Source organism: Homalodisca vitripennis, chromosome 6 (genome assembly GCF_021130785.1).
Source record: "Homalodisca vitripennis isolate AUS2020 chromosome 6, UT_GWSS_2.1, whole genome shotgun sequence".
In the NCBI taxonomy this organism is placed as follows: domain Eukaryota; kingdom Metazoa; phylum Arthropoda; class Insecta; order Hemiptera; family Cicadellidae; genus Homalodisca; species Homalodisca vitripennis.
The window spans coordinates 57680686-57699613 of NC_060212.1; positions in this window are offsets into that span (position 1 = coordinate 57680686).

Here is an 18928-nt window from a genome sequence, read left to right on the forward strand (position 1 = left end):
TTCTTGCTTAAGGCAAGCAAAAATGTTTGGGAAATAAATGTGTTTAGATCTATAAATATGTAGATGAATTTTGGTCTTAGAATAGTTACGTTTTATCGTAGTTATGCGGAAGATATATATCAATAGTATTGTAGACGATCAAATTTATATAAATATCACTATTAATTGTATCTGCTATTATTTTAATAACTAATGAGAAGACCTTTATTTGGTAGTAAATACAAATTATTAAATTTACAAAAAATTTACCAAGAGCCAAAATTTTCTACATAATAACCTTCTTATGAATAAACAGGATAGAATTTACTTTGAACCATGTTTATATGACCAACTGAAGAGTTTTTACTGTATGCAAATTTTTCAATTCTCCTTCAAAATGGGGTAGTTTTTAGGGTATTTCAACAATTGAAATAAGAGCACCTAGCAAGTAATAACTCATTTTTATGTATTATGAAATCAATAAGAACTGCACAAATTAAAGGTATCTAACGTTAATACATAACATGTTTGGTCTATAATTAAGTTTAGAATTGTAACAAACCAAATTTTATAGAGTAACATCATAGATCTCTAGTTTACTTTTCTTTTTCTGTTTATAACACATTTAAAATGGGGCTACAAAATCGATACCCTTTGTCTTCCTAACGTACTCGTATGTAAGATTCAAGTTACTTTGAAATACAATTGTTTTAGGTAACACGTAAACTTGAATGACTTGATAGAAGAGAAAAAATATAAGTATATGTACACGCCTTGGAGAGACATGGGTCAGGTCAAGAATATCATTGAAGACTAAAAGGAGTAAAGCTTCTTAGAGTACATATTTTGTATAGATATAACATTGTACAGTGGTAGAATACATGAAACAACTATAACATATTTTATCTGTTTAAAATGTAAGCTATATTACTTGTGTATAAAGACAAAATTAAGTATCATTATAATACACAATTCGTTACTATTATTGGCATTACTATTATACACTTGAGGTTGCTCCTTATTATTTGAGTATTGTAAGTAAATTGAACATCGATGTGTCATATTATATATCTAGTTTAAAAGTTGAGTAAAACACGATGATTTGTTTAAATGTTTTATATAGTAATATTTATTTAATTATGTTCTTCGTCAGGAAATATCTGTACTACAATAACACTTTAGAGAAATAGCTGTAGGATGGCAGGTACAATATAAACGAGCACGATCTCTCAAGGGATCTGAAATAACCGATTATATACATACTATCTGGGGATTACCAACATTAAATAGAAACGTATTCGGCACTGAATGTTGTTGTGTCGGTCTAATCTGGTGAAAATCAACTGACCTTAAATCCTAAGAGTCACACAAGTACAAACACCGATGAGGTTAAACCGACACATGTGACAAAGTAACAAAGAAGGCAATTACAAAGAGTACACTCAAGTGTGAAGCGTCGACTTGTGTCGAAAGTACTTAACGGGTGAACGACATCGTGAGCGACAAGTATTGTGTGGAGTGTACAGTAGACTGTGGTCGAGTCCAACAGCTCATCCAACGCACACGTTTAATCTATACGATAGATAGTTATATATGGTACAGTTAGATATGGTTTAAGAGATTTTAATGAAGTTAAATTAGTGCAACTGGGACTTATAACGCACAGTGACGACATCCGTTTTAAAATATTACATTTTACTTTGCGTCTCCAGTTAGTAAAATTTTTATTCTAAACAGTTATTATTGAATAATTACGAGCATTTAAAGTATTACATTAAAACATGGTGGCCTACTTACATAATTCTAAGGATCACATATTTGTATTGCTATTGAAGTAAAATTAGTTTTTTTTTTTTACTTTAGATCCTTAGAATAAATTGACCCTGAACATTATAGATACTATTCTAATAACTATAGCTATTTTGATAATAATAAAAAATTGTAGTTAGCTAAATTAACCAATGATACGTTTATAAAAAATATAGGTTCAAATAAAAAGCGCAAATTATGTATATATATATATATATATATATATGTATATATATGTACATTATATATTATGTATATGTATATATTATATGTACTTTATATATCATGTATATATGTTGTGTGTGTGTGTGTGTGTGTGTGTGTGTGTGTGTGTGTGTGTGTGTGTGTGTGTGTGTGTGTGTGTGTGTGTGTGTGTGTGTGTGTGTGTGTGTGTGTGTGTGTGTGTGTGTGTGTGTGTGTGTGTGTGTGTGTGTGTGTGTGTGCATAAACTGTGTTTTAGCTTTACAACCGTTATAGTTAAATAAATTTAGAAATAATTCGATTTAATATTATTATTTACTTATATAAACCACCGTATCAATCGATTTAAAGAATAATTTTTTCATTGAGATTAAAGAAGACTGAGGAAATCTGTTCAACACTTTTCACATAAATTGGGAAGAAGAATATGAGTCGAATTTAAAACATGATTAACATCTTCAATCAACTAGATTGACTAACACTGGCTAGCACTTATAAGCCTACCCTTATCTGAACGGTGTTTCGACTCCTTTTTCCCCTAAGATATGTGTGACTATTAATAAAGATCACTAGCTCAGCAACGCGTCCCGTCCTACTGTCCCAGCTCTCAGTAGATGTCTCCTAGTAAATAATTGATAAAATACTGTCTAAAGAATAATTTAATTTAGGTCTAAATAATAGATGTACATGAACGTTTGGACCTTCAAAAGATGAGCCGTAAATACACACCTGTAAATGTTTATGTTTTTCAGAATTGCAAGAAATGAAGAGCTCATCCAAATTCCACGGAAGGACATGAACCATAATCGAACACTATGTTGCCAATAAAGAAAAAAAAGCGAGACAAATTTTATAGTTTACAGATCAGTTTGTTCACGTGATTTTGTGCGTACAAATAGAAAGTCAAAAAAGAAATTTTCCCATTCTTGAGTTATGTTACGATGACACTCACTTAATATCAAATGTTAACAACCTTTCCTTGCATTAATGTGTACTTAAAGTGAAAAACCAAGTTACAGGGCAAGACTTGCTTTTGGTATTATTTTCTACAATTTGTCATATAATATAGTCACGCAAAGGCCGATTTAGCATTTCCCCAGTGCTGGCAGTGAAGGCAACAACTAACTGCTAATGGCTCCGGGGAGTTACAGAGTAAACAAACTAACGATGTCCGAGCGTTTGAAACTTTGTCAGAGACGAATGTAACACATCAAACGTTTTATCAGCTCAAACATAACAGCTTAAAATATTTTATAATGATCGCAAAATAAACGTTCTAGACAACAATACATGTTACATGAGATGTTCGCAAACATAATAGGCAATCAGATAGGACAGATATATAAAAGAACAACAAAATTTGTAAAAATATTGACCTCTAACGATGGCATTGTTCTTATTTTTTATAGTTCGTATAACTAAGTACCTTTACCATCAAAATAAAGGATTACACTTTTATAAAAATACTTTATATCATATAATCATTCTAGAATAATATGAATACATCGCATGAGGAGCAGAAATTAAATAGGAACGTAAATATATGTAAATAAAAATATATAGATTTTTTATATACGTTAAATTACATTTTTAGTTTGCTGTAGTAATTCTCTATAGAATTTTATTTTCTATAAGTTAATGATGGATACCTGACTTCATTATTAGTGACTATATTGTTATACCATTGATAATACATTACCGATGCAATCCACATAATTATGTAAATAAATTTAATTTTAAAGAAAGGTTCTAAGTTTGTTATTCAATCATCCTAGACTCATTGTAATGTCTTAATAACACAGTATTTCCAGCACTATAAGAGTCTTTTATTATTAATTTTGACACATCTTTTGTGCAAATTAAAGTCCATCTACAGTCAGTAATACGAAGTTCAAGATGGTTAGTTATCAAACCTAAAAACCTCATACTCACTCACACAAGTATGCTTTTACTAAAAATTTAAATACATAAACACCTATGTTTACAGGTATACACTCTTAGACTATACGCACAGTCACACAGGTATGTCAAGTCAAGGAGGTACAGCTACTGACTGTTCATTGATCATGATCAACCTCATGACTCCTCTCGTTGGTTATATAGTTCTACAGCTAAAATCTAGGATATATTTTTCTCATTATTTATATTCTAATTAATACTTTTTTACCCAATCATTTCAGTACAAAAATACTAAATGTTATAGTTAATCTTATTGTGTAGAAACGAAAAACTGTTTTACTTCAGGTTCAATATTTTCTGAGACGTTGAATAAGCTGTTCAGTTTTAATTATATTTATAAATATTTCTATTTAATTAGGCATCAGCTGTTGTTCCTTTAATCTCAATTCTAAATTTACCACGTACGATCCACCCCCTCCCGCGTCCCTCGGCTAGCAGTGAGGTGGTATTTCTTGTACCGGTATGGTCGATAAGACCCACACTTTCTACATTACTCACGTGTCTATGTATCTCCTCTACATTTTGACTTCTTTGCTCATTATACCATCTCACCCTCTCTAGTCCCCTTTCTCCTTTATTAATTTGCCTCTTTTGTTATACCTTATTTATCTTTCATGTGCCCCATTGTGCGTGCTAAAGTCGTTGAGCGTCCTCACAGGGATTGACAGTCTATTCTTTGTCGGTCCATTAATTGAAGTTGAGAGCAGCCCATGAATGATATATTATAGAGTAGACAAGTTACAAATGATGACAATTTACTAGCTCATTCCGAGTAGTGATATCACAGTATTCTCACCTCGATTTTTATCCTAATTAAGTATGCAAAATTATTGCGAAGGGAACAAAAAAGGGTAAAATGTGGAGTACGGAATATATAGTGAAATTTAGGTTTATACATTCATTTTTGACCAATGCATTAAAATATTTGAGTTTGTTGCAAGAAAACCAAAGACTACGTAAATAAATCCATGTTATAAAGATAACAGCTATCTGCACCTCTTAAACCAATGTGTCGCAAGCAAATTTCCCCGTATCCACAAGGTTAACATGATATGACTGTGTATAAGTGTTTGTAATGTATGTTCATCTTACGTTTATGTGTCATATTTACCTAACCGTTGATTATTAGAGCACAATTTATAAAGATCACATTCAATCCTTACAGACACGGGTTAGCGTTAATCTCAAATTTGGTAGAGAAATGTCTGAATTCGTAGGCCATTTGGGCAACGTATTTATTGTTTGACAAATTATTTCATACGTTGACTAATTTTAGTATGACATTTAGTAAAGTACAAGGCTAGTTCGTCAGAGCAAAACCTGCAATATAAAACTTTCGTTGTAAAAGGGCCGTAATGTTTTACGGCAGATTTTTTTAACGGACAATAAATTTTTAGAGCTGCTCATAAGAAAACACAGGAAATCTTACAAATGAAAAATATTTTAAATTCAATGCACTATAAAAATATATCCAACATTATGTAAACGTTGTTACCTAATATATTCTATTTTAAGGAAGCGAACAAATTATTATAAAGGATGATAACTAGGGAGAAATTTCATTATTATTTAAAATTATTAGTTATTATTTAGTATAAAATAAAACCAAAATACTGGTTTAAACATGTGTAATATGTTTTGAACACATGCAATAATCTGTTATATGCAAAAGCTACGAGTAACCACTATAAAATTCTATTTATGTTTGTAATGGTAATTCTTGGAATGTGCCCGGTAGTATTCTATAAGTAATTTTGGTTCTCAGAAACAGTAACAGTTCGTGCATATATATTTACCAAACGCTATTTCAAGTTCCCAGCGCGCTATAACTTATCCACCAAATGGTGTCAGTAGAGTGTACCTAACGTGAACTGATGAGCTGCGATTCCAGGTATCATCAGTGATAATGATAAGTGATAGTCACTGAGTTACACTGCTCACATGTGTCGATAGCGTGTACCTGACGTAAACTGATGAGCTGCAATTCCAGGTATCATCAGTGATAATGATAAGTGATAGTCACTGAGTTACACTGCTCACATGTGTCGATAGCGTGTACCTAACGTGAACTGATGAGCTGCAATTCCAGGTATCATCAGTGATAATGATAAGTGATAGTCACTGAGTTACACTGCTCACATGTGTCGATAGCGTGTACCTGACGTAAACTGATGAAGTGCGATTCCTGGTATCATTAATGATAAGGTGATAAGTGATAGTCACTGAGTTACACTGCTCACATGTTAGTATTAGTGTCGATATCGTCTACCTGACGTAAACAGATGAAGTGCAATTCCAGGTATCATCAGTGATAAGGGGATAAGTGATAGTCACTGAGTTACACTGCTCACATGTGTCGATAGCGTCGATAGCGTGTATCTGACTTGAACTGATGAACTGCGATTCTAGGCATCATCAATGATAAGGTGATAAGTGATAGTCACTGAGTTATACTGCTCACATGTTAGTATTAGTGTCGATAGCGTGGATCTGATTTGAACTGATGAACTGCGATTCTAGGCATCATCAATGATAAGGTGATAAGTGATAGTCACTGAGTTACACTGCTCACATGTTAGTATTAGTGTCGATAGCGTGTATCTGACTTGAACTGATGAACTGCGATTCTAGGCATCATCAATGATAAGGTGATAAGTGATAGTCACTGAGTTACACTGCTCACATGTTAGTATTAGTGTCGATAGCGTGTATCTGACTTGAACTGATGAACTGCGATTCTAGGCATCATCAATGATAAGGTGATAAGTGATAGTCACTGAGTTACACTGCTCACATGTTAGTATTAGTGTCGATAGCGTGTATCTGACTTGAACTGATGAACTGCGATTCTAGGCATCATCAATGATAAGGTGATAAGTGATAGTCACTGAGTTACACTGCTCACATGTTAGTATTAGTGTCGATAGCGTGTATCTGACTTGTAAACTGATGAACTGCGATTCTAGGCATCATCAATGATAAGGTGATAAGTGATAGTCACTGAGTTACACTGCTCACATGTTAGTATTAGTGTCGATAGCGTGTACCTGACGTAAACTGATGAAGTGCGATTCCAGGCATCATCAGTGATAAGGTGATAAGTGATAGTCGCTGAGTTATACTGCTCACATGTTAGTATTAGTGTCGATAGCGTGTACCTGACGTGAACTGATGAACCTGAATAAGGGGCATTGTGCTCACATGTCGTGACTACACGTATTTGCATGTGATACTGGCTGGCCTACACGGCTTAAGTATCGTGGCTACTAGTATTGGTGTGGATGAAAAAAATAACTGTGTTACTTATTTAATATTTAGTATTCAATTCGTAAATGGCGTAGTAATTGCTATTGTCTTAAAAAGTTAAGTAAGTATACTAGTAGCGAAGGATCTATTCATGGTGGTTTGCCTAATCGTTATTGAGACTGTTTAAGATTTCACATTTATTCATGAACTAAGTTAATAATATTAGTGATTTATGACTTATAAAAAATTTAGGACTTATAAAAAAATCTTATTCTAGAATTTTCCTTTAGAAACTGTAAAGTACACCTAACATTTTGTGCCTCTGTTTTTGTTTGATTTTGCAGCAATCGTAACTAAGTAGCATACAAGATGATGTTATAAGAGAGTTTAAGATGTAAGTGGCCGACTTGAATAGCATAGCCAGGAAATAAAACACAAAACAAGCCACAACTTATTCCCTACTCATATTGAAGTTCAGAGATTGTACAAACCGTGGTGTCAATATTTTCACTAAATATTTCAACTGACAGTGTCAGCGGTGTTTCTTGTGTTGTACTGTGACATTCCTTGTGTCAGAAGTTGACAATTGACAGTTACATAATGGCGTACGCTGATGTTGCGCGACTCCCTCGAGTTTCTTAGAGTCAATATTTTAACTTATTCAATCAGACTCGTCCCTTCTGTTTCTTGTTGTTTTGAGTTTATGATTCCTGGTACTGAGTAATAGATTGTGTACAGTTATAGTTAAATAATGGCGTGATATGGTTCATGTAACTGAAATCTTTATGTAAACTACGTTTTATGGTTCAAATTGTGTCAAAACATTTACTCAAACAATAATTAATAACTCCGCCTCGCTGTGTTTAATTACACTGTTATTCAGTAAAATTTTTACAATGTAGTTAACATTGTTAACGTTGCATTGCAACAGTGTTATACCATTTAAGAAAGAAAGGTCAGCTACAGCTTTCTGGTTTATTAAGGTATAAATTATCTAACACTTTGTTAACATTGATTCTTAATACTTAAAATTACCTACGATATTTTATTGGTTCTAATAGATTTCACCATATTATACTGAACTATATTTTTTGGTGGGTGAAATTGTTTTCCTCGTTACAATACCGATAAAATGATACATTTATTTGTGGTAAGTCATACAACTGCTCTTTGAGAAGGCAAGCGAGTTAGTTACTGTTCACGCATCTGAATTTCCATTTATGGGAACTCCCGAAATAAACAATTTAAAATGCTAGCAAATATTGGAGCCCTGAGTCCGGAGCTTTCAGAATAAGGGACCTGTCAAAGCCCGGAATCTGCTAGAGGCTAGGAACTTTAAACTTGCTCAAAAAGTCTAGGAACTCCCCGAAGACAGAAATGTTGCTATATATCTCGTATTCTTAATAGCTGATAGCTTCCAGAGTTCGAGAGCTACATGAGGATGGAAGATGACAGAAGCCGGGATGTGTCAAAACTGACACTTGCCAGAGACTAGGGCCTAATAGAGACCGGGAACTTCCAGAGATTAGGGCCTGCAAGAGACCGTGACTTGCCAGAGATCGTGGCTTACTAGAGACCAAGAACTGATCTGATTAAAGACCGGTTTTGCTAGAGGTCCGTAGTTCTAAGAAGCAGATTGCTATCAGAGATCGGGAGCTGCAAGAAGTGGGTTCTCCCAAAAGCCATGAGTTATTCCAGTGTTAGTACAAATTATATTTTAGAGTCTATAAAGAATTAGTTATTTCAGTACCCGGAGGTATCAATATACAAGTTTATGGGTTGCAATGGAAATCTACCTAATCTTGTGTCGGACAAACCAAAAGGTCTTGATTAAAATGTAATGATGTGTTAATAATAAATCAACTACCCATGAGGTTTTGTTAACAATACAGATGTTCCTGATGTTGCGTTATATGAATTCTCTAACAATAACTAGCATAGATAAAGTGTACTCAATCTAACCACATATTTAGCATAAAGACCTAAAACTCTTCTTTGATTTTTAAATGTCTTACATATTATTTGACTGTAATTAAAATGATCCTTGTAAACTTGTAAGAACTGTAACAGCTTTGGATTTATAAAATATTTTATTTGCTTCTTTTAAACAACCTCACCGACACACGTCTATTTCACATCCTCAAAGTCTGTTTTATTATTGAATCACAATAAATTCAAAAATCTCAATTTTGGTGAATGTCATCCGTTAAAAAACCCAAAAAAATAATAGTTGTATATTTACAAAAAGTTCGAAGGCTTGAGGACCTCACTTAACTTGTTTAGCTGGGAAAAGCCACATGGGAATCATAGTGGAAGTTTAACCATAAGTGCACAAAAGTCTGTGTTATGTGAATCTTAGTAGCTCACATAGCAGCTTTTTTTAAATCAATAGCATTTCATTGTCAAAAAAATAGAAAAAATATATAAAAAAGCCAAAACAACGACTCAGAGGTAATATACTACTCTCAGATTGCAAAAAATTTCTTGCAGGATTTAATAGACTGTCATTTTCTCTTATATAAGATAGACGGATATTCTATACCTCTGAATTATAAATTATTAGTAAGGTAATAAATGTGTATTTCATATGTGGCATATACTTTATTGGATGTATATATTGCACTTATTTATTATATTTAATATTCACCTTTTTCTAATTTTCATTAATATCTTACAACGTGTTTCAAGTTTGTAAAACGAATAGCAGTTACTCGTGAGTTGCTTGTGGTTTCGTCTTGAATAATATGTACATCATTGGAATATCCTTTTAAAATGTTTTAATTAGCACTGTAAAAAAAGTAATAATCAATGGAAGATATTTCTATGTGGGGGTGCTCAACATATATAATTATTATTTGCTGACTTTACATTTCAGGAATGGTTTAAAACGGAGAAAGTTTCCAAAGTACAGCATAATCTAATCAAAAAATCATATCATCATAGTTCATGATATCAGTTAGAAGTCCACTGATAACAATTAGTTACTGATAACAGTCGATAGTCACTGATATCAGTAGACATAACTTCATTTATCATTTATCATAAGAATGATAATTTAACATCCGTCATTACCATCAGAATTAATGACGTTCTGCACCATTAGTTTACGTTTATCATCATCCGAAACTATACAAAACCCAAAAGACCTAATAGTTAATTCCTTTTATGCAGAATAACATAGAACACATATAGGTGAAAACTGTTTCAGTTTTACGCTGGGTTTAAGAAGAAAAGGTCGTTTGAAATTTATTCCTTTTATCGCGAGCAAGAGTAATTATTCCAGTTTAATTTCGTGGAAACAATGATTTCCCTCTCGTTTGTTTTAACCCATCCATCACACAGTTTTCTGCACAAATCCAGCACATGAGATATAATGATGTTGGCTCACATCCGTGACGTTATTATGATTAATTTTAGGGACTCTTTGGTAAATAAAGTATTTAGATCATATTAACTTTATATTTTTAATTATTGAGTAAGCTAAACATGGCATATAAATTTAAAAATAGAACCTCTTTTTATTGTAAATATTGGTGCTGCTACTTTAATTTCCAGCAAAAACTTGAAACTATATCATTACATTAAAACGATTTCTCTCGGGAAACACTAAACAGATAATTTATTACACTTACAATGCATAATTTAACAGCGTAGTTAAGACTGAACGCTTAATGGAGAATTCGAATAGTATCGTCGCTATTCGTTATCAGTATTTTATATTGTAAGATCTGTTATTATTGATTTATATGACTACTAACTACTTACATAAAAGCTAGAATAGCATTTTTGTACTTATTTGTTAAAGATCTTTATAAATATCTAAAAGCAATAATTACTACATTTAAATATGTTACTTCTGATAAATTAATAATAAGACGGGTTTATTGTATTTATTCTTTCAGAATATTTATTTATATAGACCTGTTGAGTTGAACTAATCAATTTATTTTACTATAAATAGTTTACTTTACGTACACTTCCTCTTACGAATTATTCAAGAACTAATATTAATTATTAAATGGGTTATTTAATTATTCTGTGATTTACACGTTTCCATCCATTGTTAATAACCCATAGTTAACGAAAAAGCAATGTGAATATGTTCACTTACCCTCATACAAATCCTATTATTTTTCTTGACGATACCTGTATAAAAAGTTTTATTATGGAAATTTTATTTTAGAAATAACGTGTGGACTGAAACACTGACAGAAATTAAACTATTCATACCGATTCTTTCCTAATGCTCAGCCAATAATCGTTTAAGAAACGCTTTTGTAACAGATTTAAGTTACTTCAATGACGGGTAGTAACTTTTAAAGTGTAATTACAGTTAAAATAATAAGACAAACTAAATAATTGTTTATATTTGATTATTATTATTTATAATTATATTTTATAATAATTTCATGAATTTATTTATATTTGTATGTTGAGTTCTTCCATACATAATTCGCTTTAGTTCATCACTCGAGATAAAGCACAATTACAGCACTGGCAGTATTCATGTAGGAAGTAATTTATGATATACAATATACACGTCCCTCTCTCACCTGACACAGATTCACTAGGCGGATACAGACACGATTGTTTTAACCGACAGCCGCTTGATTTACCTTATTCCTTGTGTCATAGGTATGGTAATGACAGGTTACTCTTATATGGATAAATTTGAGTCCCTCTAATAACTTATTCGTACAAAACTTGTTATAATTTAAATGCTCTGCTTCTGTCATCCTTACACACAAAATTGGTTGGGTGGCAAAATAATCATAATACTAACTAGGCTTAACTTTCATAGAAGTTATAATTTAATAGAAAACATTACGCCGTGCTTAGATAACGCTTGTATGAGTATCTAAAGTCCGTTTTCTCTGGGAATTCCTAGTCTTCTGACACTCTTTAGGAGCTGAATTTGGTCTGATCAACGAACAAGAACTGCTGCACAAAAATACCTGAGTATCTCTTTGTTGATACTATTTAACGTCAAATGTAACTGTCTCAAAAACATGTTCTCGATTAGGTATTTCAATTACTTATTCAAAAAGATTAGATGTGTTGAAATTTGTGTGGAGTAGTAGAAAACAGCTTCCATTTCCAATGTTATTCACCATTATATAACAAATAATATCTGTGTATTCTATTGTTCGTATCTATTTTATATTCCAAAGGTGGATTTCATTCGTATTACTGCAGCAAAAATATGAAAGAAAACGATTAAGATCATAAAATTCGTTGCTTAACAGTCCCACATATTTTAGAAGATGCGACAATTAGTACTTAATGTTAGTGTAAGTGACAATCTAATATTAGTGACAGGTTTATTATTTTACCTTATGATTATTTAAATTACACTATAAAAATAAAGCACAACAGTAATGTTGCATTGCATATTAATACAATATATTTGTTTTGTTTCATTAGCGTATATTGTTACTCACTCACTGCTAACAAAGCAGTAAGTAACAAACACGCACACAGCTATGTATTAAGTGTTTATATTTTTTTTATTTTTGCAGCATAAAAAATATTGCATAAAAATTCAAAGTTCTACTTAAATAATGGTTTCAATACAGTTGCTCTTGGATGGTTGGTACGTTGACTATTATCACGTACATGCTATTGCGGAAGATGACTGTTACAGTTGGTCGGGCACCCATACTGCCTGTTAGTGAACATGACATAGCATCCACTGTCTGCTTTGACAAGAACTACAAGTGGGAGTATTTACTATTGGATGGTGGCATGTGCCAGCCTCGGTCCTCTAATCGTATCCATAAAAATTGAGGTTTTGCTATTTTAGATCCCAGCAGAACTTTGGATGCAGTGGAGGTTTTTCAAAATTTATGTACTAATGAACAAAAGGAATTTGTAACATTGAATAATTTTTATCGAAGTAACTCCCTCACTAATCATTTTATTTTACCGATTACCATCCATTTGTATTATGTCATGAAATATAAGTTGTTACATGTTGTTACCTTTAACCTGACATAAACTCAGTACTAATCTGATAAATTTATGAATGTTTAAATCGCACAGTAATTAATTTTAAAATCAACGCAGTATACACATAAATGATGACAAGAAGCGTATTAATATTTTGCACTAACTTTGGAATACAGGCTGAAACGAAATGGAACTTCTTATTAATAGCGGTTCAACATGACTAAACAGTCAGGAAATTAATAGGTGAAATGGGTGTCCTTAACCTGAATACTACTATAGAACTTTACCAAATAGGTTGCACAAGGAGCTATAAACCCTTCCGACTGTTAGCTAGCTAACTTGCCGGAAATTAGCTGTTGACAACACCGGACCTGTTTACTTGTACTTCGTTACTGTAATCGTTGATATTAGTGAGCGCTCCGTGTATGCGTTAGTATGGCATGTTGCATCATATCAGGAGACATCTTTTTAGAAGAGCAGGAATTTAAGACAAATTTATAAAACTGATCTATGCTATGTAAGTTCACATCAACCAGAGAAAACTCTCGAAACTTAATGAATAATAAGTCAAAGAAAACAATGAAATATTTTACAAATTGATAATATGATTGGGTTTTTAATTACCATCTCGGTTATCTTTTCTACACTAAAATTACAGGAGATAAAGAGTTCACCAACGGAAGTACCGGGCATTTCCGGTGCTCCATCGTTTTCAGTTTGTCTACGGATTCGTTGCGGCATACTTCCTCCTTCTGTTCAACATAAAACAAGTTTCATTGTACCTAAACAAGCAATAAAAGATCTAAATGTAAGTTATACAATTCTATTTCAAAAAACAGGCTAACCTCCTTTCCTTAAAAATCAAAATGTATCACCCTGATTTTAAGGAGATTTTAGTTATGTTAAACTCTTTCTAATTTGTTCGTATGCACACAAAATTATATGTTGTATAATAGCATTTCTGTAGTTATCAAACGTTTGTTAAATTTGTTTCTCTTTTACTTCTGTTTCAGAGATATCTATAGCTCAGGATTTAAAATTAGTAATTTATGATTCACTGTTATTTTAACATTTCTATAATTTTCCTTTCGAAAAGTATATACTAAATATCTTGTATCAAATATGTAGTTACAAAAACACAGAAAATTAACACCTTGGCATTAAAGTAATTCTTCTATATTTTTAAATTATTTCAGGCTTGCTGTAAATAAAATCATACATTTTTACTCTCACTGCCATTTTCCTCACTGTACTTTGGAAAAATGGAATTCTCCGATGTTATAAAAGAATAGTGGTACCGTCTAATTTAGTTTGACATATTTCTTCCACTCACTCAATTTCTGATGAGGGACTTGATATTATGAAGGTAATTGCTCTCGAAACAGTGCAATTGAAACATATGATATTGAAAACTGATAAATCTACTTACCTTAAGCGCAACCTGTGGACAACGATCGACGACTGGACAAGGCATTTCCTTTATGAGGTTAAAGTATATGTTCAAACTTTGTATACTGCATGGCTGAAGATATGTGTTCATTTTAATTTAGATAAAAGTAAATAAATTGTGATATATTTATAGTTACTGACTCTAGTTAATTTGTAAAACAGTTATGCAGACTGAAACTCACTCTGAAAATCGTCATTTGTATATGATACATTTAGCTTGATCTCAACTATTAATTTCAGAATCGTAGTTTGGTAAACAATGTGGCAAAACTAATTGTTAACATGTATACCACTCCTGTACACGAGTGGGGTTTAGTGATGTGCGATGCACTTGCTACAGGGCACTTCTCTGCCACTAAGGGTTGTTCTAATTTTATAACAAACGTCATATACCACTTACCCTCTGTTATTACTGCACGTTCCAGTGCTAAAATAACAGTTTCGTGTTGTCAAATAATTTTATAAGTTTATTGTTGTTGAATATTATTTCTTTGTACAAACGTACTCTTAAAGTTTGGAGTTAAAAAAAAAAACATTAAAATCAGATGTTCTACATTTAAAATTCAGGATTACATTTCAAAATATTGAGGAACTACATATTGACTTACAAGCAACTGCCCGCAGAAAATCTCATGTTAACTTGTCCATCTTTTTTTCAACATTGTGAATGAGAACTATATGACTAAAATTTAAAGTGTATGTTTTGAAATGCTGTTTAAATTGAGATATTGGAGCAAACAACCGTTTATTATAAATTATTATGTTATTATGTAGTTTGTATAATTTATATCTTTTAAACCATACATATTCCTCTTATTTAAAAAATGTCTCTATCTTCTTTCTTAAGTTACCAAAAAACAATATATTTGCCAAGCTGTAATGTTTTAATTAGTTTTAATAAAATTCAAAAAGTTTCACTGTGTTATTTATTTTATATGTTTTCCATAATCCTATATATTTGCCAAACTGTAATGATTTATTTAGTTTATTGTTGTTGCCCGTATATATATATATATATATATATATATATATATATAATATATATATATTAAAACAGTTACCAATTCATAAAATAGTATATAAATGTTATCTGTGAACCGAAAATGTAAGTAACTGTTTATGTATTTAAACTTGAAATTTACACAACGGTTTATGAGTAACTTAGATGAAACTGTTTGAAATTGTAAATTTTTGCGTAACTTGTACAATAGTCTTCAGATAGAAATAATCTAACTAATGATAGGTGTTATGATGTAAATAAGTTAATTTCTGATTATTTATCAAACCATTTTATATACCAACACTCCAGAGGGTGAGATTAAAATTGAAATAAATTAAAACATTATGTAAATAAGTAATGGATGTAAATATCACGTAAAGGACAGCACAATAATTAGATTGAGAGCTGAGATGTCTGCAGCACACAGATCAATCCGTCCCTTGGTAAACAAACCAATATATGATCCTCGTGTCTGGTCTCTCTGTGTTATATCTTTAGTTGACAGAAAACAAACATCTTTAACTTTAACATATGATGTCAATACTATTTAAGTACTAACACTTAGTAAATAAACTGCATATTAAGTATTAATAAATGCAATTTTATTGCATAGCCAAGGATTTTTTTGACATCAATTATTACGTTTTTGGACACTACACTGGCAATATATGTTAAAGAGGAACTGAGTATGACACATAGTATGATAGAGATTCTTCATTAGCGGCCAAATTATAAATATGTAAAAAACTGTATATGATGATAATATTATCCATATAGAGTAATGTGTTCAAAATTTTTTTAAAAAGGCCAACGGCGTAATAATTGTACATGGAGGCGGAAGTTAATAAGACGAAGCAAACGTAATGATTAAATATTATTTGTGTGTTACTATTTAGTTCCTGAATACATAATACTTCAACATAATTATTATAATAATACAAAAAACTTTGTTTTATGATATGGAAACGGGAATGCTAGACACAATGCCATTTATTAGGTGAATATTTTCTTGAACGAATTTATTGATTTAAGGAGACATTATTTTAAGGATGCCTTTGAATTATATTATATTTTAAATTACATTTTATTGTAAGAAGGAATATGTTAAATATATTTAAATTATTTTAAACTTTTCATTATTATAAGAATTATTTATTGCTGAATAACTGTTATAAAATTAATGTAGATGTATTTATTTAAAACAATATGCTTGTAAAGTACATTTAATATAATCAGAACACTTTTTTAATAGCATTTTCTCACCTGATTAGCAATGCTAGAGGGTTATATATAAGTTTAAGTATACTGCAATGTAATTATTGATTTTGTGAATTGAACAGGTTCTGAATTTGAAAATCGTAAAGGGCTATTATTAATAAATTCAAACGTAAAACCGATTGTACTAACTTAATAATGACGAGTACACGTACACCCAGGATGCTCTAACTCATTCTATATTCGTATTCTGCTTGAAGTCAAGGTATCAGGTTGTAACCGATTCTACAGTTAAAATGTTAAGCTGGAGTGTCTTCTTATGAAATTGGTGCTTATTGTGTTCTTCAGCACACATTACTTCATTACTGCAGAAAAACATTAAAAAAAATACTAATTCAAAAGACTTTTTTTTTTAAAGTGTTTTGAGATGGATGATAATCTTTGAACTCTAATTAAGCTCTTTGTCACATGCAGTCACCTTTTAAAAATATTTTCTATGGATCTTGTAGCCCCGAGTTCAATTAAATGGAACTAGAATCAATTACATTGAAACATAAACTTTCATCGTCGTGATTCGGTGCAAGCTCTCTCTTCAAGGAAGCATACATGATTCGTAATCAGCTTATTACATTTGAATGTTAGGTTTGCCACGTGAGATCTGGAGTACTGAATAGCCTAGTAATCTGATGTGACGAACTAATAACCTTACATATTACACAGTTACATACGGTTATTATTACATGTATCGTATTGCCAATTAGTTATAGTACTTGAATTCCTTAACAAGTTTTGTCGCTAAAAGATTTTTATAGCATGTCCTGTTATAATATACCTTCAAATAAGGCGTCACTTTTATTGTACATTTTAAAGATAAAATGTAATAGTAGGCTAATACACGTTTCCATGAATTTTTGTTTTACATATTGAGTAATAGGAAATCTATTTCAAGTACAAACACCAGATATTAAAATTAAATTAAATAATTATTTTGCAATATAATATTATTCGCATACTACACTTCTTGTAATAGATCTAAAATCTTTTTATTATACAACGGGATTAACATAAGACTTACTTACACACATTCATGCCTCAAACTTGTACAGCGGTCAGTTTTAACAAACTACCGTTGCAATAATTAGTATTAAATCGGTCCTGTAATGTGTTGTTAATTTTTACTCATAAGGGTCAGGGACATAAGGGTCGTCAGGGTTTTTACTCCAGGGCATAAACATAGTTTAGGTTTCATACAAAATAAATGTTATATTAAACCCCACAACATCAATTTAGTGGGAATTTAAATAAAACTGCTAGTATTAATGATAATTATAATTACAATTATATAGAAAGTTTAATAATAAAATAGTAATAATACGCCTCCACACATCCACTTGTTACAGATCGCCATGTATCTTGTCACTTGTGAGTAATACAGGACGTTGTTTGTGTACATGACATCGTAATCTTTTTCTAACGGCTAAAACCCGTCTTTCACTACTGTGTACTGAGCTATGTCAGTTTATGTGTACTTCTGAGAGGAAGATTACGTATTAACAATAATGATTTCTCATCAGTGAAGTGTCGCTCTTCGTTATTTATTGGGGTTCCACAGATATCAATCACACATCGGTTTTTGATGTATCTAGTACACAGTACCTTTACTTGCAGGTACACACACTAGCCAAAAGTAAAACCGACCTGGGGAATCATTTGATTAAACCTAAATGATAAGAGGCCTTGTCTGATGTTTGCAATTGATTGCTTATTTTTACACATTTACAATACTTTATAGTAAGAATGATTAAACTAAATCTCTACAAAATTGTATGTTGAACGAAAAAGGTAGAACCAGCTTAGAAAAACAAGGGTGTTTGTGTGCCACAACGTTGAGTAACGTTTACCAATTGAGAATAAACTGTTTACAAATTGTGTTCATAATTGCCAGTTTATACAATAAAATAATAATAAATAATATTTAAATATATATTTCAGTTTACTAATGCACTAAAATAAATAATTATTAAAAAATTATTGTCTATGGCACATTGATGACTTTAAAATTTTTATCCTTATACTAATATAACTTCTGAAAAATTGATTATCCTCCATAATTTATGTTTG